This window comes from Python bivittatus, unplaced genomic scaffold (assembly GCF_059951505.1).
Source record: "Python bivittatus isolate LINGU-HERP-01145 unplaced genomic scaffold, Pbiv_v1 ctg000690_np1212, whole genome shotgun sequence".
In the NCBI taxonomy this organism is placed as follows: Eukaryota; Metazoa; Chordata; class Lepidosauria; order Squamata; family Pythonidae; genus Python; species Python bivittatus.
Genome location: NW_028277096.1, coordinates 16,483,297 through 16,507,707, shown reverse-complemented (window position 1 = coordinate 16,507,707; position 24,411 = coordinate 16,483,297). Strand labels below are relative to the sequence as shown.

At 46.8% G+C, this 24,411-nt stretch overlaps 1 long non-coding RNA gene across 2 annotated transcripts; it reads right to left on the bottom strand.

Moving 5' to 3' along the window:
• Positions 1–150: 150 nt before the first annotated feature.
• On the bottom strand, positions 151–24,280 carry LOC112542668 (uncharacterized). Of its 2 annotated transcripts, XR_015798177.1 has the most exons (5): positions 23,607–24,280; positions 19,476–19,624; positions 12,786–13,051; positions 12,347–12,599; positions 151–4,648 (listed from the first exon to the last, which is right to left on the bottom strand). It is a non-coding gene; the product is annotated as an uncharacterized LOC112542668 (long non-coding RNA). The 2 variants fall into 2 exon arrangements; XR_015798176.1 differs by having other exon boundaries at positions 12,347–13,051.
• Positions 24,281–24,411: the final 131 nt, after the last annotated feature.

The following is a 24,411-nucleotide window of genomic DNA, read 5'->3' as shown; positions in this document are numbered from 1 at the left end:
TGACAAGCACTCTTCTTTAGATCTAGGGGAAGGATTTTGAAGTCTGTCACAGAAAATAAGTTCCACTCAGTGGGCTACATCTTGTATTCAGGAGGTGGAGATGGAGAATCTCAGAGCTTGCTAGTCTACAAGCTCCCTTATCCCTCACCATTGCCTATGCTGACAGGAGCGCAAGCCAAATCACATCTGGAGAATGACAGGTTCCTCTGGATTGTGAAACTCTTAATTTATTAGGCAACAGATTTAAATCTAAGTAAACCATAATTATGCAAGTACTGGGAGTAAATTGTAGGAAGACCTCAGCTGCCCGTGGTAGCTCCCCTCCAATCATATCACATTCTAGCAAACTTCTTCAACCTAGAGAAGGTCCCAGGGGAGAGACTTCAATTCGCAGCATGACAAATGGCCAGGAGCTCTGTCAGTCCTACAATCTGCAAAGGAATTCAGATCTGATCAGGAAAGGTTAATCTGCCATTAGGTCAAGGGCTGCTGGGGGATTACACTGTCATCAGCCCACTGAGGTTGGCCAAGTCAAGAAGCACCGCATGGATTCCATTCCAGGAATGCTACTTGATTGATGAAGGGTGCAATTAGAGCATCCTGAAAGCCTTTCTCTCTGACTATCTTATACGAAACAAAATCAAGGCAGGGCTGTTTTGAGTTTCTTTCTCACATTTCCTTCAGTGTCTGGAGACACTGGACAGTCTCCAGTCACCTGTCTAAGCCTGTCCTTTGTGGCTCATTCATACCTTCCCCAAAGTCAGCTCTAAATCGCCTTACAACTGGGCAGCGCTGGAGATCAACCACCCCTAGCTTACCCATCCACCTTAAAAAGATGCTGATTGTTTCCCACTACTGTTCTTTCTTCTCCTTTTCCATCATCATCATCATCATCATCATCATCATCATCATCATCTTAATAATATTTATTTTTTATGTTTTTATTTAACATATTTATAGAGCCGCCCATCTCACAAACACATGACTCTGGGTGGCATACCACACAACAGTTAAAAATTCCATAACAATCTAAAAGCAATCAAAAACAAATAAACATATAAATATAGGAAAACCACAATTTAATGGACTACTTATCATTTATTAGCTTATGGCCACCCACTTGTACAAGGTGACAGGCAGCTTAACAGAAGCGTAATTAAAGCAAGATTCCAATGGCCATATTGGGGGGGAACCAAAACATTTGGTAATGTCCAGCCCCACCAGTGGGTACCCCAAACACCCTAGTACCTTTGGAAGCAGCCAGATCTTCAGTACTTTCTGGAAGGCAGGCAAGGTTGGGGTTTTATGGATATGAAAGAAAAGGGGACATTTGTTAAGTTCAAATGTCTATTACATCTGAATTGATATTGTTTGCTCAGTTCATATCATTTGTGTAACTGCATATGAGATAAACAATGTGATTTGCAGTTAAACCATTATTTAATGGACAAACTGTTAAAACAGGGAGGAAATCCCTGTTGCTTGCATAGTCCACTAAACTAAGGTCCATTAATAACAGATCAATATAGAATTAAAAAAATATCTAAAGAGAATAACGACAGCAATAATAATATTACTTAAAGTTGCCTTGGCAATGATTTGATTGATGGGAGAAATATGACTTTATTTTACTTGAAAAATAAAAAGGAGCAAACCACAGTAACACTTTGATGGAGCCAGCATTTTAATTTCCCACAATGCCCTCAGAGCAAAAGAGCATTGTGGGAAAACTAAAATGGTACCTCCACCATTCAGTTGTCTGTCCATAGACAGCCCCGACCCTGTTGGCCTTCAAATCAGAACCTTCACAACTATGAAAAAAATACCAGGACCATCTTTGGGATTGTTTCATTTTAATGTACTAAATGGGATAACTGCCTGTTGTTTGATCATTCTTCCTTTCTGTTAAAAGTTATAATTTGACAACGGCCTTGTTGGGAAGGGCTCTGCGCCCTGGGGGGTGGGGCGGGATGGACCATTGTGGTCAGAAGCAGAGTGTCCTTGATTAGGGTTCCTCAACCTCAAGAACTTTAAGATGGGTGGACTTCAACTCCCAGAATTCCCCAGTCAGCCATGCTGGCTGGGGAATTCTGGGAGTTGAAGTCACCCATCTTAAAGTTCCTGAGGTTGAGGAACTCTGTCCTTGATAATAAAGGCATATGACGTTGCTCTAAATGCCAGTTGCACTCAACTTCTGTCCCCATTCCTTCCTTCCTTCATGCTCTGCTGCATGGTGACTCTTTGGCTTCTAAATGCCAGGGACTGAGTGCCAAGCTCGTCCTTTATTGCTGAACAGTCCTCCTTCCTCCCCATATGTTTTGACAGGATTCTTTTGCGCCTTGCCACACCCAGCTTATCATCTTGAAAAACCCATTTGGGTACAGCCCCGGCTAATAGCTGCTGTGCAGTTAATGGAGAACCTGCTGCTACAGTTAATACAAACCTAGTGGGTTAATGAGCAACAAAGCTGAACCACGCTGCGTTTGGTGAATAAAGAGAAGTAATGGTCTATTTTAAGTATAAGGAAAACAATGTGGAACTCCCAGCCACCTTTTTGAGCTTTTGTGCTTGCCTGGACAACTAGGATTGGAAACTGAGGTTGGATTTCAGAAATGGGATGGATGGATGGATGGATGGATGGATGGATGGATGGATGGATGGGTGAGGAATCCTGGGGTTCAAGGGCCCTTCAAACCCTACGTAGCATTGGACCAGCTTATTTGCAAGACTTCCTTTTTCTGGTGATGTCCACCCATCCTACCAGACCCGGTAAAGTGGGCATGCTCCGGGAACCCTCAGTGAAGCAATGCCACCTGGTGGGTCCCAGGAAGTGTGCCTTCTCTGTCATGGCTCCTGTCTTCTGGAACAGCCTCCCTCCAAGATATGGACACCCCCAACCCTGTTGGCCTTCCAGAAGGCAGCGAAGACCAGGCTCTTCCCCCAGGTACCAGGCCTGGAGTGTTAGTTATGGGGACTCTGGTATGGGTGTATGGGATTGATAGTTTTGTGATTTTACTGAGCCTCAAGGTGGTTTTACTTGGTTTAATAGAATGCCTGGGTTATATTTGTTTGCCACCCAGAGTTTCTTGGACACATGGGCAGCCATATAAATTGGATGGATGGATGGATGGATGGATGGATGGATGGATGGATGGATGGATGGATGGATGGATGGATGGACGGATGGACGGATGGATGGATGGATGGACGGACGGACGGACGGACGGACGGATGGATAAAAGTTCATTTCTGTAGCACTTATCCTCTGGTGGACAAGCATTCCTTTGCAGGAAAGAGAAAAAGAGGCTATTTTGGTGACATATAAATTAATTTACAGAATCCATTGTTGGGTGGTTCATGAGTAACCACGGAGGATTCTTAGCTAATATGAAACCATAGTTCATTGCCATGCAGCTGTTTTAAGTAAAATGAGGATTTACACTTCCTCCCACCTCCTCTTTGGTCTCCCCACTCAGATATCTTCATACAGAGAGAACAAATGCAGGTCCAGTGAAAAACAATAGTAACAATACTCATTTGGTACTTTGCATTGGCTATCAAGCAGGAGATAGGGAATTGTCCATGAAAGAATGCAACCCGCTAACAAAGCTGGTGAAAAGCAGTTTTAGGATTTTTTTTATTTCATCCTTCTGCTTGCTCTGCAGTGTGGGGTTGTCAGGAATAGGTTGCTCACCGTTTGGCAGCTCAAGAATCATTTTATGGTAATTCTTCTACAATACCCACAGTAATTTTCTGCTTTTGCCCTGAAGCTTAAATCCAGGTTTTAACTAATGGAATTTCTTTCATTACCCCCCAAACAGTACCGATGGCTTCTGAATCCACTTAACAGGTGTTTATGACTAGATGCAGTGCAACGTTCTTGCACTGCCAATGTCCAAAGTCTGTCTCTTGGTCATTGACTTTATTTATTTATCACATTTATATAGCTGCCCATTTCACACAACGCGACTCTGGGCAGCATACAACAATTAAATAAAATAACAAATAGATAAAAACAATCATTATAAAAGATTTTAAAAAGTGATTATTTACTTTATGGAAATGACTCTCATTCTCTTCTGGCATCTGAGGGCTTAAAGGAAGAGGCTGGAAGAATTTGATGTTCAGATGAAGTCATCCCTACTGGACACTGATTCAATGGCGGTTCTTATCCAGTATAACTAACCAGATCAGAAAAAGACCTAGCAGATGCATTTGTACAACATGCTATGCTTGATTAGTGTTAATCTGGATTAGGTTTTTCTTGTGGCTTAGCAAACTATGTGAATCGAACCTGTTTGGTTAGTTTATGGTTCACTGTTACGTACAATACAGAAAATGGGTTAATTTAGTAGCCTGGTTAAGAAAGAGGACTGTGTGAATGCAGCCATGTAGTTTCCTATCTCCTTCTTATGATTGTGTGACCCTGGAATATTAGAAATTGGCAGGGGGTCATTTTCAGAGTGAAGGATTGATGAGATGACCACATCCTCTGGTTGGAAGATAAGCATTGCTCAAGACTCCTGGAAGCTGGCCAATCATGATCCATCTTGATGGACCTTCTTGATGATGTTGCTGGATTTGATGATGCTGGACTTTAGAAGGAATCAGGGGCATGACATCTTATGGTTAATCTTAAAGATGATTTCTTGAAACAGAAAGACAGTATATTAAATTATGCTTTGAAGTAGGTTTGTTTTACCAAACATAGTTATGATTAATTGTATAGTTACTCTAAAAATAAGCAACAGCATGAGAGCTCCTTGCAGCCATGCTATAGAGCAGTGTTTCTCAATCTTGGCCACTTGAAGATGTGTGGACTTCAACTCCCAGAATTCCCCAGCCAGCATGGCTGGCTGGGGAATTCTGGGAGCTGAAGTCCACACATCTTCAGTTGGCCAAGGTTGAGAAACACTGCTATAGAGAGTGGAAGCAGAAGAACACAACACCTCAGTCAATGAAAGATGGCCTGTGACTTAGATAACTTTAAAAACTGTCTCTTTTATAGAAGAATCATAGTTATCCATTACAAGCCATAGTGACATCAAAATGATGACATGTGGGTGATGACATCATCGCGCAAATGATGTAATGACAAAATTTGCATCAGTTATGTCAAGACCCCTGATGCAAGTCCACGAGGTACATCGTTTGCACAATAACATCACGAGACATCTCATCGTTTGTCCTTCTTATTGTCAGGTTCGGTCAGCACGGGGCTTCAGGGAAGCTCGCAGCCAGACCACGCGGAATCCACCAGCGGTAGCTAGCGGGGAAAAGAGGAACTGAAAGCGCCGCTAGTTAACGAGCCACCTGCGCCCAGCCAAACAGGAAAACCGCAGCGGAAGCTTTTAACTATAAACTGATAACGGCGCGAGCCAGCAATGAACGGGGCCACAGGCAGCGAAACAAGATCGCAACGCAGCACAGAACCCGCGGGCTTGCACGTAACGGGGAGGAACCAACCCAGCCGGAGGGGGACTGGCAATCAAGGACAATGGACCCTGACCGATCCTGCCATCATGGACAATCAAGGGGGATTATTGTGGGGCCGATAATCCGCAGCAGCAACGTGATCGCGAGGCGGGAAAAAAGCGCGGGAAGGGGGGAATATAACAAGTAATGCAATTGTACCAAGCCAGTCCTGGCTTTGCTTGTGACTACTACGTTACGCATGAGTAAACCTTCTTTGTGAACCACACGTGTCACGAGAGTTTCTCTGTCGAACGGGGCAAACCTCACATAAAGCCAGGACTCACCGTTAGCGCTACCCGGTACCACCGAGGAGCGTTTCCCTTTCCAATACAGGCATGACCAGCGACGAGGAATCCGTGGGTCAGCTGGAGCACGAGGGACCCAGGCTCGAGGAGGGATGGTCAGAGCCACCCGGGAGCGACGGGACAGCGACCAGGACCGGGCGCCCTCCAGCCGAGCGGTGGTCGATGTGCGTGAACCAAGGGCCAGACGGTTCAGGCGTCACGATGACCCGAGGTTCAGGGTCCCGGAACCGCGAGTGGGACGAGAAGTTCGCCCGACTAGAGGAGAGAGTCGAGCGGCGCCTAGACGCCATGGAGGCGATGCTCCAGACCCTGCTACAGAGAGTGGGACCATCGGCGGTGAGCGATGGGGCGAGCAACGGGGGTGGCGGTCCGGCACCCCAGCCGGCACCGCCCACGATGCCCCGGTCGGTGGACCGACGGGCGGCAGACGCCCTGAGACTTCGAGGCATCACTGGGAAGTTCTCAGGGGACCCTGAACAGCTGCCGCATTTTTTGACGCACGTTAGGGGGTTCATGCAGAGGGGTGGTCACCTATACGCTAGGGACGAGGATAGAGTATCCTACGTGGCCGAGCTGCTAGATGGCCAAGCAGCTAGCTGGGTGATCGGACTATATGACGCCAACGCGGTGGAACTACGGAGTTTCCCGGACTTCATGCAGGCGCTCCGGGACAGATTCGAGGACACATTGAGCGCCAAGCGGGCGGAGGACGACATCCTGCAGTTCAGACAGCGGGGCAAGTCGGTATCGGAGTACGCCCTGGAGTTCCGGAGGTTGGCAGAGAAGCTCACGGACTGGCCGGAGTCCCTGAGGGTGAAGTATTTTAAGAGGGGGCTCAATCCAGAGATCCTGGAGCGGGCACTGGGACGGGACGACCCGTCCACAGTGAAAGATTGGATCTGGCTGGCCGGAACGGCGGAATCGGCATGGCGGCAGATCCAACAAAGCGCGAGGCGACGGGACCAGACGAGGGACCAGCCGAGGGAGAAAACCCCCGAGGAAAGGCGGAGCAGTCGGCGGCAGTCCACTGGGGGGTGAGAGGCGACCAGAGCCCCGAACCTGTGCTTCCGGTGCGGAGGCAGAGGCCACCGAGCGGCGCAGTGCCCAACGGAGCGGGAAGGAGCCCCACCACGGCCCGAAGTCAAGCCCCCGCGTGTGACCAGGAAAAGGGCCGGCGACCGACCGCGGAAGGGGGCAGTGGCGGCGGTGACCGAAAAAGGACGCGGGGGGTGGTCGACCCCGGAGACGGCGTCCTCTGGAGAGGACTCGGAGCCGGCGGGAAACGAGGCGCGCTCGCACTGAACAGCGTCCCAGTGCGAGCAGGGAAGTCGAGGCGCGCGGACCCAATCGGAGATGAGGGCTGCCCTCCGTTCCGGGTGTGAATACACATCCGGGGGTGAGATCCGGAGGGGAGGCACAGCTGCGGGCGCTACTGGATTCAGGCTGCACCCACTGCTTGATGCACCCAGCTGTGGTCTCGGGGCTCGGACTACAGCTGAGGCGCCTCCGGAAGCCCATTGCATTCAGCCAGCTAGACGGCACGCTGGCAGGGGGGGGGCCAGCTCAGTATTACACCGAGCCGGTCCAGATGACGATCGGGAGTCACCGGGAAGAACTAAGATTTGTGGTGGTCCCGGTGGCCGACTACGCGGTGGTACTCGGCTTGGCGTGGCTGCGGCGACGGAACCCACGGGTCGACTGGACGGCGGAGGCAGTGCGGTTCGGGGTCGACAGACCGGCGAAGTGCGAGAGCAGAGGGGACCGAGCCGTGGAGACGGGTGCGGCCGCAACCACAGACGGGCAAGTGGAGGATCCGAGACCCCGGGAGATGGGGCGAGAGCAGACGGAGCCTGAGACCCGGGCGGCAACAGCAGCAGCAGCAGCGCCGGGACCCCGGAGACTTGCAACGATCCCGAGGCATGGGGAGGCAGCGGCGACTGGCGAGACAACTGCAAAGCGAGAGGCAGGGTCCGGGGAACCCATGACGGGCGGCGGAATCCCGAGGCAGTATCGAGACCTGGCGGCAGCGTTCGGGGAGAAGGAGTCCGACCAGCTCCCTCCACACCGGCCCAGTGATTGCGCCATCGAGTTAGAGCCAGGGGCGACTCTGCCTAAGCCGAAAATGTACTCCCTGTCAAGGAGAGAGATGGGGGCTCTGCGGGAGTTCATAGACAAGAACCTAGCGCGGGGATTCATCCAACCCGCGAAGTCACCATTAGCGGCCCCGGTACTATTCCGAGAGAAGAAGGATGGCTCACTCCGAATGTGCGTGGACTACCGGGGGCTGAACGCAATCAGCACCGAGTACAAATACCCCCTCCCCTTGATGAAGGACTTGATGTCGCACCTGTCTAAGGGGAGGGTGTTCACAAAACTGGACTTGCGCGAAGCTTACTTCAGGGTCAGGATCCGCACTAAAGATGAGTGGAAAACGGCGTTCAACACGCCGCTCGGAAGCTACCAATTTTCCGTGATGCCGTTTGGATTAAAAGGGGCCCCGGGGGTATTTATGCAGCTAATAAATGAGGTGCTGCACGACCTACTCTACCGGGGCGTCCTGGTCTACCTGGACGACATCCTCATCTACACCGAAACCCTGGCGGAGCACGTGAGCCTGGTGCGCACGGTGCTCCAGAGACTGCTGAAGGCACAGCTGTACGCGAAGCTATCGAAGTGCGAGTTCCATCGAGAGCAACTAGACTACCTCGGCTACCGAATATCCAGCCGGGGAATTGAGATGGACCCGGCGAAGGTAAAGGATGTCCTGGGCTGGGAAGCGCCGTGAACCCGGAGGCAACTTCAAAGCTTCCTAGGGTTTGCGAACTTCTATAGACAGTTTATCCCGAACTTCGCCCAAATCGCCCTTCCCCTAACAGACCTGCTAAAAACCAAGGGCACCGGAAAACCCCCCAAGCCCAGCATGACACTTGCGTGGACTGCAGAATGCCAGGGGGCGTTTGAGGAGCTAAAACGGCGGTTCACAGCGGAGCCGATCCTGCGCCATCCCAACCCAGATCGGCGGTTTATAATCCAAGTAGATGTGTCAGACGTGGCAACGGGGGCAGTCCTGCTCCAGCCCAGCCCGGAGGGGGCCATCCACCCATGCTCCTACGCCTCCCGCAAATTCACCGAGACGGAGAGGAGGTGGATGGTGTGGGAGAAAGAGGCGTACGCAGTCAAGTGGGCACTGGCCACGTGGAGGCATCTACTGGAGGGGGCAGCTGAACCATTCGAGGTGTGGACGGACCATAAGAACCTCGAAGCCCTGAAGACCCCGCGTAAGCTATCCCCCAAACAGGCGCGGTGGTCCCAATACTTCGGGAGGTTCAGGTTCACCCTAAAACACATCCCCGGGAAGCGCAACTTCCTAGCCGATGGACTGTCTCGCATGCCCCAGCACGCCAGCCTACGGGAGGAGATTGTGGACTCCATCATCCCTGCCAGCAGACTGGCTGCAAAGGCGGTGACCCGGAGCCAGACCAAGGGGGAGCGACGGGACGCGGCGCCTGAAGTAAGGCAAGGGTTCATGGAGGCGGCGGAGCGGGACGCTTGGCTCAAGCAGAACCGAGAGGCACTAACCAGCCAAGAGGGGTTGTGGTGGCACGAAGGAAAGCTGTACGTGCCCGAGGGTTGCCGACGGGAGGTCATGGAAAGAGCCCACGACAGCCGGAGCACGGGGCATTACGGCTTCGTGAAGACGCTCCACTTAATTAGGCGGCAGTTCTGGTGGCCCACGCTCCGTAAGGATGTGGAGGCGTACTCGGGGGGTTGCCCGGTGTGCGCAACGGCGAAAGGGGCCAAAGGCAAGCCTAGAGGGCTACTCCAGTCGGTAGCGGAACCCGACGGCCCATGGCAAGAGATCGCCATGGACTTCATAGTAGAGCTCCCGGAGAGTAAGGGGAAGACCGCCATTTGGGTGGTTACGGACTTATTCTCCAAACAAGCGCACTTTGTAGCGTGCCGGCGAGTCCCCACGGCAGAGGGATTGGCGAGACTATTCGTGCAACATGTTTACCGGCTCCACGGCGCGCCCCGACGAGTCGTCAGCGATCGGGGCGGCAACTTCGTCGCGCGGTTCTGGAGGGAGTTCCTGAAGCGGGTGGGGACGAAGCAAGCCCTTTCTTCCGTGGCGCACCCGCAGACGGACGGAGCCACGGAACGCCTGAACGGGGGGCTCGAACAGTACCTGCGCTGCTACGGGGGGCACCAACAGGACGATTGGGCGGAGCTACTACCATTCGCGGAAGTGGCATACAACAACGCCGTCCACAAGAGTACCGGGTTCACTCCGTTCAAAGTAGCCACCAGGAGAGACTTCGTCCCCATGCCGGAGTTGCCTCAGCCGGAATCCCAGATCAACTCCCTGGACGCCTGGTTCGCCCAAATCGACGCGACCCGGCGAGCGGCGCACGTGGCATTGCAGAGAGCCAAAGCCGACTACAAGAAACACGCGGACCGCAAGAGGCTCCCCGAGGAGCAGTGGAAAGTGGGGGACCAGGTGTATCTGTCAACCAAAAACCTAAAGACGCACCAGGCATCGAAAAAACTCAGCCCGAGGTTTGTGGGGCCGTTCCCCATTGCAGAGGTCATCAATCCAGTAACCGTCAGGCTGACGCTCCCGAAAAGCCTCGGGAAGATCCACCCGGTGTTCCATTGCAGCCTGCTAAAGCTGCACCAGCCGGGGAACGCCTGGCACAAGACAGAGGGAGTGCCACCACCCATCATGGTCGGGGGGGAGCAGCATTTCGAGATCAACCAGATACTGGATGCCAGGAGGCACAAGGGGCAGGTCCAGCTCCTAGTGCAATGGAAACATTTTCCCAAGTCCCACAGCGAATGGGTGAGTAAAACCCACATAAGGGCGCCGGACCTAGTGCGGGACTTTTACGATAAATACCCCGGGAAACCGAAATAGAGCGGGGGGGGGAGTTGTCTTCAGGGGGGCGGTATGTCAGGTTCGGTCAGCACGGGGCTTCAGGGAAGCTCGCAGCCAGACCACGCGGAATCCACCGGCGGTAGCTAGCGGGGAAAAGAGGAACTGAAAGCGCCGCTAGTTAACGAGCCACCTGCGCCCAGCCAAACAGGAAAACCGCAGCGGAAGCTTTTAACTATAAACTGATAACGGCGCGAGCCAACAATGAACGGGGCCGCAGGCAGCGAAACAAGATCGCAACGCAGCACAGAACCCGCGGGCTTGCACGGAACGGGGAGGGACCAACCCAGCCGGAGGGGAACTGGCAATCAAGGACAATGGACCCTGACAGAACCTGCCATCATGGACAATCAAGGGGGATTATTGGGGGGCCGATAATCCGCAGCAGCAACGTGATCGCGAGGTGGGAAAAAAGCACGGGAAGGGGGGAATATAACAAGTAATGCAATTGTACCAAGCCAGTCCTGGCTTTGCTTGTGACTACTACGTTACGCATGAGTAAACCTTCTTTGTGAACCACACGTGTCACGAGAGTTTCTCTGTCGAACGGGGCAAACCTCACACTTATCTCCTATCAGGCTCTTGGTATCAGCATAAAACCAAAAATTATTCTTTCCCACGCACAATTCTCATGGAGCATCTTTTGCCAGATTCATTGCAAAGAAAAGGATAGGGTTACAAGAATTCCGGCAATGAAACTATTTCCCATTCTAAAACCAATATGCATCCCAAGGACATTAGGGTAGAACCTTATAGCCATGCCATGCACTGGTGAACTACCAGGACTTTTCACTGCTAAAAAAGCTGCTTGCAATGGTTGGGTACATAACCATCTCCTAAATTTGTATCAGTCTGGAGACAACCCATTAACCCCCCACACACGCCCAGATGCCCATGAGAGGAATAGAAGATGCTGGGGAAACATAACTGGGAGGAGGGATCTTTTCCTAAATCTATCATTTCTAATGTCAGCCTTGAGAAATGCATAATCATCGGTCTGCGTGCCACTTTCTAGGCGTATGAGTTCCCTCCTCCCTGACTTGAACAGCATTCACTGAGTGCCAAATAACTTTCCAAGTGGAGCTCAGTAGGCACAGAAATGGGGCGGGGTGGGATGGGGGGAGGAATCTGCTAATTGTGCTGCTTCTGGAATAGATGACGGTATAACGATGCTCTCATCAGAAAGCTGAGACTGCATTTGCATATAGATAAAGAACTTGTGATTCTTGCTTTAAAGAGACAGGCCTGAAAGAGATGAACGGAGGCTCCCGCTGTCTACAATCAAGCAGGATTTTGATAGGATATTCAGGCAGGGATGCCGAGGTCGGACGTACCCAATTAATCCACACACTCAAGTCTGTCAATTGGCTAATTCAGTCCCAGGCTGAATTGACACTGTAAGGGACGTCACCGCGTGACACCCCTTGCGGTAGGATGGTCTTGGGAACTGTCATTTCTTGCAGCTGTATCTTCCTTTTTCTCAGTCCAATTTCTCCCAGGCACCCCCCTCCCCTTGCTTCCATTCTGCGCTACTGAATCTCCTTCAAACCTCCTCCCTAAAAGCTTTTAGAATTACAGGATGAAAATAGCAGGGAAGCCGGATGCAGAGAAACATTCGGAAAAGCTTACTCACCGCGTGAGTTCTTTAACAGTCTTCGTTGGGCTCTTCTCAGTGGTGGTGGGCTCTTCTCTCCTGCAGTTGTTTAAGCAGAGGAGTGAGAATTGTCTCCTGTATTCTCAGCTGCAACCCCCCAGAGGACCACTGCAGGGCAGGGAAGAGATGCAGGAGGCAAACTCTTTACCACCATCTCATGGTCATGGAGGTTTTTGCTGTCCAGATCCACTAGCCATTCCCTTCTTGCTTGATCCAATCTGGCTGGCAGTTCCTAAACAGGAGGCTGAGATTATGACCTGAATATTTCAGCTTGAAGCAAGAAAGGGTCCAGGACTGCCCAAAGTGCAGGGCCTCCCCCACCTAGCATTGTGGAAGCGAGCTGAGCCGTTCGCTCTTACTGAGCCTAAAATGAAACTCGCTGCCTCGGACATCTGGAGCATCATCAGATTCAACTCACGCCTTTGCAATTGGGCTCTTCTGCATGGCCAGCTGAGCTGCTTGTCTGTGTATAATCCCGTTCCAGATTTCAACCCCTGCCTGCACTTCATCCTCCACCATGATGGCCTGATGGTCTGTCCAGACGATGCTTGACAGATCCCCCAACTGCTGGATTCCCCTGCTGCATTATCCTGCCCTCCTGGGTCAGGAAAACAAATACCAAGGGCCTGGACATTCTTTGAAGGAATGGATCTGTTTTAAAGAAAGTGTTTTCCAGTTCTTCATCTAGAAGAGAAATTGGCAGAAGTCTTGTCAATTTCATATTTTTTATAAAATAAAAATATTGTTTTTAAAAAAACAAAACAAAAAAGGAGAAGTAGGTTATTTCCCTGCTCCCCTGTTGCATTAGTGGAAGGGGAGGGGGGAGGGGGGGGGAGAGGGGAGGGAGGGAATAAGGAAGGAGCAAAAGAGAGAAAAAGAAAAAGAGGGAGGGAGAGAGGGAGAGAGGGAAGAAAAGAAAGGAGGAAGGAAATAAAGAGACGGAGAGAAAGAGAAAAAGGAAGGAAGGAAGGAAGGAAGGAAGGAAGGAATGAAGGAAGGAAGGAAGGAAGGAAGGAAGGAAGGAAGGAAGGAAGGAAGGAAGGAAGGAAGGAAGGAAGGAAGGAAGGAAGGGACAATTTCTCAGCTCCACTGCTCCAGCTGTGAACTTGGTAAAAAAAAAAAAAAAAGTGCGTAGGGCAGTAACTAGAGAGGAGGGGGTGTTTGGGCTTCATGCTAAAAAGGAGAAGTAGGTTATTTCCCTGCTCCCTGTTGCATTAGTGGGAGGGGAGGGGAGGTGCGAGGCAGGCAGGCAGGAGCAAAAGAGAGAAGAAAGAAAAAAGAAAGAGAAGGAGGGGGGAGGGAAGAAAAGAAAGGAGGAAGGAAGGAAAGAGGGAGAGAAAAAGAAAAAGGAAGGAAGGAAGGACAATTTCTTAGCTCCACTGCTCCAGCTGTGAACTTAGTAAAAAAAAAAAAAAAAGTGTGTAGGGCAGTAACTAGAGGGGAGGGGGTGTTTTGGCATCATGCTTAGTAGTCAAATGCATTTGCCTCCAATGAAATTAAGCCCAGCAGACAAATTGACAATGCTGCTTGTGTCACACAAGTAGAAGAAAGTGGTTTTTGATGTACAAATGAAAAGATAGGAAGAATTCGTCTTTCTAGTGGGCTTGGGGCTGATGATATCATGCCTTCCTGCCCTTGAGAAATGCTTAGAAGTCTGTCCTTGTGCTGGAATCGGCTGGTCATGTGGATCAGCCCGTTGATTTATTCTAAAAGCCACACTAGAAGGGCTAAGGGCCAGTAATGGGTTTCCTAGACTGATCATCGATCTTCCAAGACTGATGTCAGCCCTTTGAGGTAGACCAGACTAGGAAACCCATTACAGGGCTCAAGCATTGATTCAGGGTTCTGGGCTCCCCTGAAATGGTGGGTGTGCAACTTGAACTCAAGGAAGGCAAGTACAACCATCAGCAAAGAAGCCATACTGGGCTTTGCATGGCACTCCAAGGTCCCATTCCAAAATGGGTTTGGCCAGAATCAAAAGGTGGGAGTTCATGTGGAGGTTTTACTCCCTTTAAAATCCCCCCAAAACTAAACATGTTTTCAAACAAGGATAAATCTTTTGGTTTCACTCTCTCATAGGGTTGCTGGGGCCCTAGAAGTGGTGTTGGCAGACTAAACCTTTTGCAGTCCTGACAGGGAAAACTAAATTTGCTGCTAATTTTGAGATGGACTTCCCAGGAGAACAATAAGTTTTTACTTAGCATGCTGCAATCCTTCTGGAACTTGCAAAACGTTTACGTGAAAGGCTGCATTTTACCAGCGGGTTTATTCTATTTTGCTTTAGTTTGACATTGGCCATTTAAACAATGCCTGTCATAATATTCTCAAGAGAGGCAGGGAGTTTTTAAACTTTGCAGTGGGTTTTGTTTAATCTCAAGGAAAAGAAATATTAGCCAGAACCTTGCTAGATACTCCAGAGAAAAGGTTTAGAGTTCTGGACTGTCTGCAAAGAATTATGTTTTCTTAGCTCAGTGTAAAAGGGAGGGAGGGCCAGATGCAGAAAAGTCAAAGCAATACAAAACATTCAACTGGTTCTGAAAGAGCATCAACAGTTTTCTACAGATCTCATTATACTGTGCGTGTCATTCTGAAAGCCAGTTGTGTTCCAAATTCAAGCTTTTGATTACTCTCTTTCTCTCTCTCTCCCTGCTATTCCATTGGGAGAAAGTGCTTTTACTATATCCAAGGAGGAAGCTGAAACATTAGGCTCTTGACTTAGATTTCTCTTTCTTTATTTCTTCTGGGAGCCAGATCAATTACCTTTCTTTTTCTGTACACCCAGGCATCTTTGCTATAAAATGATGCCATATAAAATGCAGTTGTTGTCTTGACCTTCCTGTTTCCTGGGAGGGGGCATATCCACCCTGAGTCTGCAAGATTCACTTACTGTCTTTTGTGTGCATGTGTGATGGGGGAGGGATCAAGTGACATTAGAGAACACTGATAACACTCCTAAGACCACCATTTGAGGAATTCAGAAAGGCAGAGAATGAACCAACGTGCTGTATTGGTCTCATCATGCTGCTGTAGACCTCTTAGGGTCACCCCTCAAAACATCAGGAGAAAGAAGACAGTCAATCCAGAATTCAAATCACAATGCCCATCTAATATCACTGTATCGTACTCGTGAGAAGAAAATGGGCTGTGGATCATGGCCCTAATGCTATATTAGGAAGAAATAGAGCAGGAACTCTAGACCATGGTCACTAAACCTGAAGCCCAACACGGCCCAATTGATAGGCCTATCAGTTGGACAGTGTGGGGCTTCAGTTTTAGAGACCTTGGTCTAGACAACAGATTTCCTGACATTTTGCCAGCAACTGTGGTTGGCATCTTAAGAGGCAAGGTGGTCTGTTATGCAGACCACAGGCAACTAGGCAAGGACTGACTGGGCTCCTGTTTTTATAGCCAAGTGTCCTGACTTCTGACTGGTCTTTAGCCGAGCTGGTTTCTGAATGGGTGCAGGTTTTCCTATCATATAAAGTCACTCAGAAGCTAACCACTACTGAAGCAACAGCTCTCTTTCTGTGCTCCTGGCTAGTTCCTTCCTTGAGTGGCCTTACATATGAACCAGGATTGTTCACGGTCAGGTCTTCCACACTTGAGTATATAGTCCTTCTACCATTTCCACACGCTGATAAGAAGAAAACTACAATATAGCTTTTGGCAGTTTATATAAAGTTTCAGATACCCTCAGTTCTGCCTTGAGGTACCATCTCTCCAACTGGCAGGGAGCTGGCCAGGGTGCTGAGCTCTTCTGGGAAAGATCTGAGTGAGATACAATAGACCCTATCTCGGCGTTTCTCAACCTTGTCAACTATCAGATGGGTGGACTTCAACTCCCAAATTCCCCAGCTAGCCTTGCTGCCTGGGGAATTCTGGGAGTTGAAGTCCACCCATCTGATAGCTGCCAAGGTTGAGAAACACTGCCCTATCTGATTATTTATTCTTCCTCTGTAAGCCTGAACTTCCACAGAGCAGTATAAGTTCAATGCAGAAGTAAAGTATTTGAGTCTTATGCTCACCACTAGTGACATATCAAAGAAAACCAGTGGAGCACTTCCTGTGAGATGACGTCGCATGAGGCTGTATGCATGTGAGCACCATCTGATAATTTAAAATTTTATACCATAAACATTGGGGTTGGAGCTTTTTAATTGAAGCATTCAGGATTAGTATTAGCTGTGGTTTGACTGTATAAGCTAAGTTATTGCAGAAGTGTGGTGTGCCAAAGAAAACCAGGGTAGGGTAAGATGTTGGACAGGAACACCCAACTTCAGATCCCTATTCAACTACAGAGATCACTGAGTGACTTTGGGCCGAACACTTTCTTTTAGATCAACTCTTTTTAAGACTGCGTCCTCATGTGGTCCTCACCCTGGCACAACCATTCCTTGGCAACCTCTTCTTTCAGCTTTGTCCCCATGAAGCTGCTTTCAATTTGTCCCCAGTCCATGAGGGAGATAGACTTAAGCCATCCTTAGCTATACCCGTACTAAAGTAATATTTTCACCTTCCCCCCCACCCCAGTCAAAAGCAGCCTCAAACTGGGTCAAACCTGTTAGGCTCTGTCACCCATTATTTTTGTCTTAGAGCAAACTATCTTGAAAGACTACATCCTCGCTTGCTTTTAACCATGGCACAAGCATATAGAATCCCGTCCCATGGCCTTCCAGAACCTACTGAAGACTGAACTCTTTTGCAAGGCTTTGGAGATGTGATTGTTTGCTCTCATTATTATGGTTTCTTAAAAATGGTTATTGTTGCTTTTGATTCTGTGACTTGTTTTGGGGTTTGGATTCTATTAGGGTTGTGAGTTACATTTCTTTATTTTTCTTAACCATGGCTGTTTTATTGGAATTGTTTTTCTTTACTAAGGTTGCTTGACTATATCTGATCTTGTTATAAACAGCCAGGAGTCTGATTTGGCAGCCTACAGATGTAATTAATAATAGTCATACCCACACTAGGATGGGGTAAAATGAGGGGCAATCCCCATGTACACCACTTTGAACTATAAGAAAAAAGCCAAGCCATAAACACAATACCTCTGCAAATACAGCACAACCTTTTCCAGCAGAATACAAAATGAGCCATAAGATCCTGTCCAGATCTGGTTTTCTATGATTAGCCTGTGATCGCCAAGATAAATGTGAAAGGATCTACAAATGCTCTGGTTAAGATAGTAGGGAGGTCACGTTCTTTGGAACACAGTGAAGTGCAATGACTGATTTCACATGTCTTGGTCTGGATGTGGGTTAGGGACTGGGTGGCAAATTACACAGTTCAGGGGTTATTCATACTAAGAGAGAATTAATTAGCAAGTTGGTCCAGAAATTAAAAGCCAAGCCAATCTCAATACTAGGTGAGCCTCCAGAGAATAAGGACAAGAAAACTACGATTAGGGTCCAGGTAGTGAAGAGAGACAGTAATCTAGATTGGTCTGCAAGGGTTTAAGGTGCAGAAATAGCCAGATATACTGTACAGTCTCACTGCTTTCAGCTGGGCTGCTTTCAAACAGAGACCTTGGTACCAGAGGCTGTATAACACTGTTAGTTAAGCTTCATCTCATTGCAAGGCCATCCGGATTTCCTGGTGATTTCACATCCATATATAGTAACTCCCCTTGATTTAACAGAATAATTGGGAGGAGAAATGTCCATTAAAACAGAAAGTCCATTAAATCTGAACAGGGATATTATGCACGCATATTTTATATATTTTAAGCATGTGTAAAATGGCATGGGATTTTATGCACGTAGAGAAGCAGATGGATTTTGTCCACTGCATCCCGAGTCTGCTAAACTGGTCCAATAAATCAAGGCTCAACTGTACTATACAGGTCCAGTCCAGCTTAACGTTTCAAAATCTGCCAAGGATAGTCAGGGGCTGCTAGTACCACCTGTGAAGGGCTAAACTGATATACTGCATAACGTAGAATAATCCTATTAATTGTATATAATTTTTAAATTATAACTTTACATGACATTTAAATGAAATCCAAGTCAATATTTGTCGGGCTTCACCCTTTTTGAAAGGTTGCCTTCAGCTTTCCACTTAAAAGTGAAAACTGAAAAAAAGGTGTACCCATGGTTCAGGGATATCTGCAAGGGGATCAGGCAGCATTGTGTCCTCACCCTGCAAAGCCCATTCCCTTTTGTAATGTGTCAGGACATGTCAAAAATATCTAAAAGGAGCTTATAGTATGATGCTGTCATTTGATGGAAGCAGCTGGAGCCTATGGACATCTAGGACTTGTTTTGTGGCCTGGCTCAAACTTTCTAATACTTTTCAAGAACATGGAAGAGAAAACAATATATTCTGAATGAAAACCATCAATGTTCCAAGAAGTTTGCCCTCGAGACCGGGAGTTCTTGTCCTGCCAAAGCCAGCTGGGTGACCTTGGGCCAGTCACTCTCTCTCAACCCTAGGTAGCAGGCAATAGCAAACCACTTCCAAAATCTTGTTAAGAAAACTGCAGGGACTTGTCCAGACCATCTCCAGGAATGAAGACTGATGCAAAAGCACAGTGCACATAGAATTAGGAACCTTTTCATGCAGCACCAGAAAAAAGTCAGGAAACACCACCCCACAAATCCAGGAGACTACTAGCAGGTTTTCAGAGCTTTATTACAACAATAGAAGCACCTCACATCCACTCATTCACTCACTTGCTCGCTCACTCATTGAGTCCGTGCCAATGGGACCTCCTTGTTGCTGGCAAAGGAATAAAAGGGAGAGGGAACGATGAGATGATCTTTGATGGAATGGAAGGTGAGACTTCAAGCTTCTCTCCCCTCCAGCTTTCTTTTTTTAAGTCAGTGTTTCTCAACCTTGGGAACTTGAAGGTATGTGGACTTCAATTTCTAGAATTCCCCAGCCAGCATGGCTGGCTGGAGAATTCTAGGAGTTGAAGTCCACACATCTTCAAGTGAGAAACACTGGTTTAAGCAGTGCTGGATTACCTCAGATGAATAGCTGGTGCCCTTAGCACCGCTCATCAGTTTTTAGTGGTTACTCATCTAACAGTCTGGTTAGTTGTCAAAGCATCTTGGGTCATGACCGTGCTATGATAGTAGGAGTACAAGAATGGTATGTTCAAAAATACCTTCACATCTTGGCTTGGAACATCTTGTGTTTGGATATGCTCTTGCGCAATCTTTATTCAGACATTCCAGATCTCTTTTTTCAGCGAGTGCAACTTTTCAGTCTTTAGTGTCTGGCAGTGAGCTCATCCTGTAACACCTGTGTCACTGTCTTAAAAAAAAAAGAAGATAAATATTGAAATATAACATGTTTTAATAATAACCTGAGCATTTCGTGCATCCCTTAGAAATCTTAATGGGATGTATGAATTTGCATATGGCACATTTCCTCAATATCTGGAGTGAGATTTGTTAAAGCAAGTCTTAATGTCATATTTAGCCTATTTGTTATTTGGTCCTCGTTGAAGTGAGTACTGGAAATCCACTTTCACAAAGATACATGGAAGGAAAAGAGAACTGGCCCTTTAGTGCCTTTTCAATTAAAAACTGATCTTTTGTGTGAACTTTTGTTCAAAATCTTCAAAGGATTTTTAGAAAAGGTTTCATTGTGATCTCTGGGGAGTGATCTGTAAACATCTGTTCTTCATTCATCCATTCCTATAGTGAACTAGATGGCTCCCATAACTACAAAGAAATTATTTTCCTTGGAAGCAGTTCATGGAACAGGTTTTGTGGGGATCACCGCTTCTCTGCAGAACATAGTTTAAAAAATTAAATTATGGCTTCTTCAGTAAACCATGGTTTATTGAAAGCATGGCTTACCATAATGTGTGAATGTTTATTTGAGTTGAATTAATCTATGGAGTTTTTGTTGGGGTTGAATGAGTCTAAGTCAATTCAGCTGGGGAGATTAGAAAGGTAGAGGAAGTATTTTACTTTCTCGCACAGATCTGCAAATACGATGCATAACTTTGAGTTTATAAAAATGACAAAGTTATTACTCCATTCATTCAGAGTATTCAAATCAAGAACTGTTTGCTATGAACTTCATTTTTGCAAAGCCACATTATTTTTCCCCATCGCCTCTGCAGACGGTGACATTTAAATATTATTATAGATCTATTATCTTTCTACATCATAAAGTCTTTTTTGCAGAAAGGACACATTTAAGAAGATGGTTCTTGGTATAACTTCTGATGGCTCTCAAAGGAGAGAGAAAGTACTTTAAGAAAATACAGTAAAAACCTGACATTGCAGTATCATTCAATTAATTGGAGTTCTTACCTGACCGGCAAATCCCACGGGTTGGTGGGGGGGAAACGGAGGGGCGGAGAGCAATGAAATTGGAAGGCAATGAAAGATCAATGGGATCTCTGCAGTTTGCAAAGTTTATGGAGTGTGGCGGTTGAGCATTTTAGGAGGCGCTTAATTTGCACATCAGATTGCCTGGGAAAACACAACCTTCTTTTGAATGTGCTGGGTTTTGAGGAGACTAAAAGTGTGATGATGGTATTGTAAAGCACATCCTTTACCAGCTAGGACTGGGAAAGGATTCATTCTGTTGGCATTGGACCAAAAGCCCAACTTAACCAGTTTCACATTCTTCATCTAGTTCCCATTTTCCCCTGCAAAACGGGCCCAAAGCCACTCATGATATATTGTTCAACCATGATTTGTGATTAAACCAAAACTAGCTTAGGTTGTCATGCATCACAATGCCTAGATTTCCAAACCATGCTAAGGCACAAACAAGCAAACTGAATTATGGCTTAGGATGTGGCTTAAACCTCGCCAGTCACTCAGTCTTCTTTCTTGTGGTGCTCTCTCGATGGAGAATGACAAGAGCTGGAAAGGGCCTCTAAGGCCAGGAAGACCAACTTCCTGCTTAGGGCAGGAATTAAAACTGAAACATCCCAAAGATAGTATCCACCTGAACACATCCAGCCAAGGGGAGCATCCTACCTCTCAGGGTCACTGGCTGCACTTATTCTTAAATGTTTTTTAAACGTTCAGTCAGAATCTGCCTTAAACTCTTAATAGAACGTAATTTCCAGTCTCTTGATCATCTTCATTACCTTCTCTGAATCTGTTCCAGTTTGGCTGAATCCTTCCTGGTGGGATGTGACTAAAGCGGAATAAAGTTGAACTATTTATGTCCCATGATTTGGAAGCTACGGTACAGGTCAATTGATCACACTGTGGACTCGTCACACACTATTTATCATCACATACTATTCTACAGTATTTTTCCCCAAGTATCAAGCAAAATTGATTGATTGATTGATGTGCCATCAAATTGTTTTCGACTCTTAGTGACCACATAGACCTTCTCCATGATGATCTATCCCTAATCTATTCTTTCAAGCAAAGTATCTCCAATAAAAAAAATAAAATCTCCCTCGAGTTGAGCTTAATTCCTGGTGTCTTCATGAACACGCCCATGTTTACTTCTTGGCAATAATACAGAAGTGGGTTATGATTAACGTCTGCCAAGTTGTTTGTTTTTTACATCTCAGTTGAGCCTTTAACTCTGGGATTAGTGGACACCAATCCAAGTACTGACTAGGATTGAGCCATTTTAGGAGGTTCCCCTTCCTCCCCAGGTTAGCCAGGTTCAGCTAGGGGCTTATATCACCTGAAAAGGTAGCAATGCATCTTCACCTCCAGTCAAACTGGACTCCTGGTGACTATTTGGACACCTCCGTGTTATTTTCTTGGCACTAACCTGAAAAGAGTTTGCCATTCTTTTTTTAATTTTTTTTAAACTTTATTAATTAAAAATAGCAAATGAATACATATAAGACATTGCGTGATACATACAAAACACCAGTGACATATAACGATATATATGCAAAAGTATGACATAGAAGAATATATACATGGAAAAGAAGAAACATAGTAAAGAAGGAAAAATTCAGAGAAAGAAAAGAGGAGAAAAAAAAGGAAAAAAAAAGAAAAAAAGCAGAACATTTTAAAAATGGGGTTTCTAACAGTCTGAACGGTGAATGTATCTACAAATATGTTATTTTCGCATCTTTACTAGTGCCAATAAATATCTCCTCCATATTCTATTTTGGCATATTTTCCACTCAAGGACATAGGTAATTCCCCCAGCAGCTTTATGTTACTGCATGTACAGATTGAATAGTGTTGTTTGGTAACAAAGCTTAGTGTGTTGTGTGAACCTTGCCTATTTGGTTAATCCATTAGCTGGCTTGATCTATAGCTCAGTCTCAGAAAATGGATTAATTCTGTAACCAGCGTCGAATTGCACCAATGCAGCCTTAGCATGTGGGTCAAACCCAAGCCTTTGGTTCAAAGTCCTACATGCAACTGAAGATATTCTGACATGTCGGTATGACTTCACTTTTGGATTAGGGATTGTTGACTTTGGCCCAACGGAAACCAAGCCACTGATAGAAATCTAAGAATCCTGAAGTTGGGAATTTGGAGGCAGTTTCATCACCTCTGCCAACAGCACTGCAGTTTTTGTCCTGAGTAAGCAGGTGTTGAACTAGGCAGATGTTACCACATACTTGCAAAGCCGGACCACACTACCTTACTCAATCAACTGTGATGCATAGTATCTGTGACAGCACCAGATACCTAGTTGTTCCAGAATGTCAGTGTGTGCCGAATGGAAACCAGAACCCTGAGAACATGTTTTTTTTTCTGATATAGAGTTCTGTGTTTTCTATTATGACTGCATAACCATGGCCAAAAGTCTTCCTTGGTTTATTATCCGCCTTGATGGCACTGCTGCGGTGTTTCCTGTTCTTGTTCACAAACAGACAAACAGGAAGAGTTTTGCTCTGTGGCATTATTTGGAACTTCTATTGAAAAGTGTATTCTGAATGTTTGTTTATCCTCCACATGAAGGCCTTGGGCTCAATTCACATATCCTAGGATCTGGTTTATTGGTGGGATTATCATAACATGCAAAATCAAAAGTAAAGCTTAGTGCAACATGCAGGGTTTCAAGGCAGGCTGCACAATATAAATCTGGTTCATTAATGAAACCATGGTTTGGCGTGAAGGGTGAGCCAGGTTTATTTCTGTGTATAAGAAGGAATTCAATGTTGCATTGGCCAATTCAATGCCTCAGATTGTTAGCAGAGAGACCTTGAGCAAAATACTTTAATATATTTTTTCCTTTTTATTGTGTTGTTATAAATCTTGATACATGATGTTATTTCAGTACGATGATATTGATATAGTATAATTAAATTCTTGATATTCTGTTATTTAGATACCTTAGAGGAGTGTTTTTCTACTTCAGCAAGGTTAAGATATGTGGACTTCATCTGCCAGAATTCCCCAGCCACACATCTTAAATTTGTTGAGGTTGAGAAATGCCACCTTAGAGTACTGGAAGTAAAGAAGAAGAAAAAAAAAAGTGTATGGTCTATCAATATTAATTACAATTTAGCATATCAACATTATGAGTGTTATAGTTAAGCAAAATCCTTTTGCACGCAGCTACTGCGTACCTCTTGGCACAATTAAGTAAGCAAATGAAGAAGGGGAAATTAGGCAGGATTAAACTAGGCTTTGTTATTGGTTTATGAATCCTGGCTTGTTTTTGGTTTATGAATCCAGGCATTTCATCACAGCTTGTGATTTGGATGTCAAATGCAACTTTGAACTCTGACATTCCCAGCTTCTTCATCAGCTTGCATGAAGGGAAGAATGAGAAGAATAAATCACATTTGCCCACATTGCTGCCTTAAGCCAACATGTTCAGTCCTTTGCAAAACAAGGAGGATAAGAATGATCGGCTACATGCCTCAGAGTGCTGAAAAAGGCACGTAAATGCAGCTCGCTCCTTCCTTCCTTCCTTCCTTCCTTCCTTCCTTCCTTCCTTCCTTCCTTCCTTCCTTCCTTCCTTCCTTCCTTCCTTCCTTCCTTCCTTCCCTCTCCCTCCCTCCCTCCCTCCCTCCCTCCCTTTTTTTCTTCTTTTCTTTCCCTTCCTTCCTTTTCTCTCACTCACTCCTTTCTCCCTTCCCTCCCTCCCTCCCTTCCTCTTTCTTCCCCCCTTGGTGTCAGTGATTTATCAGA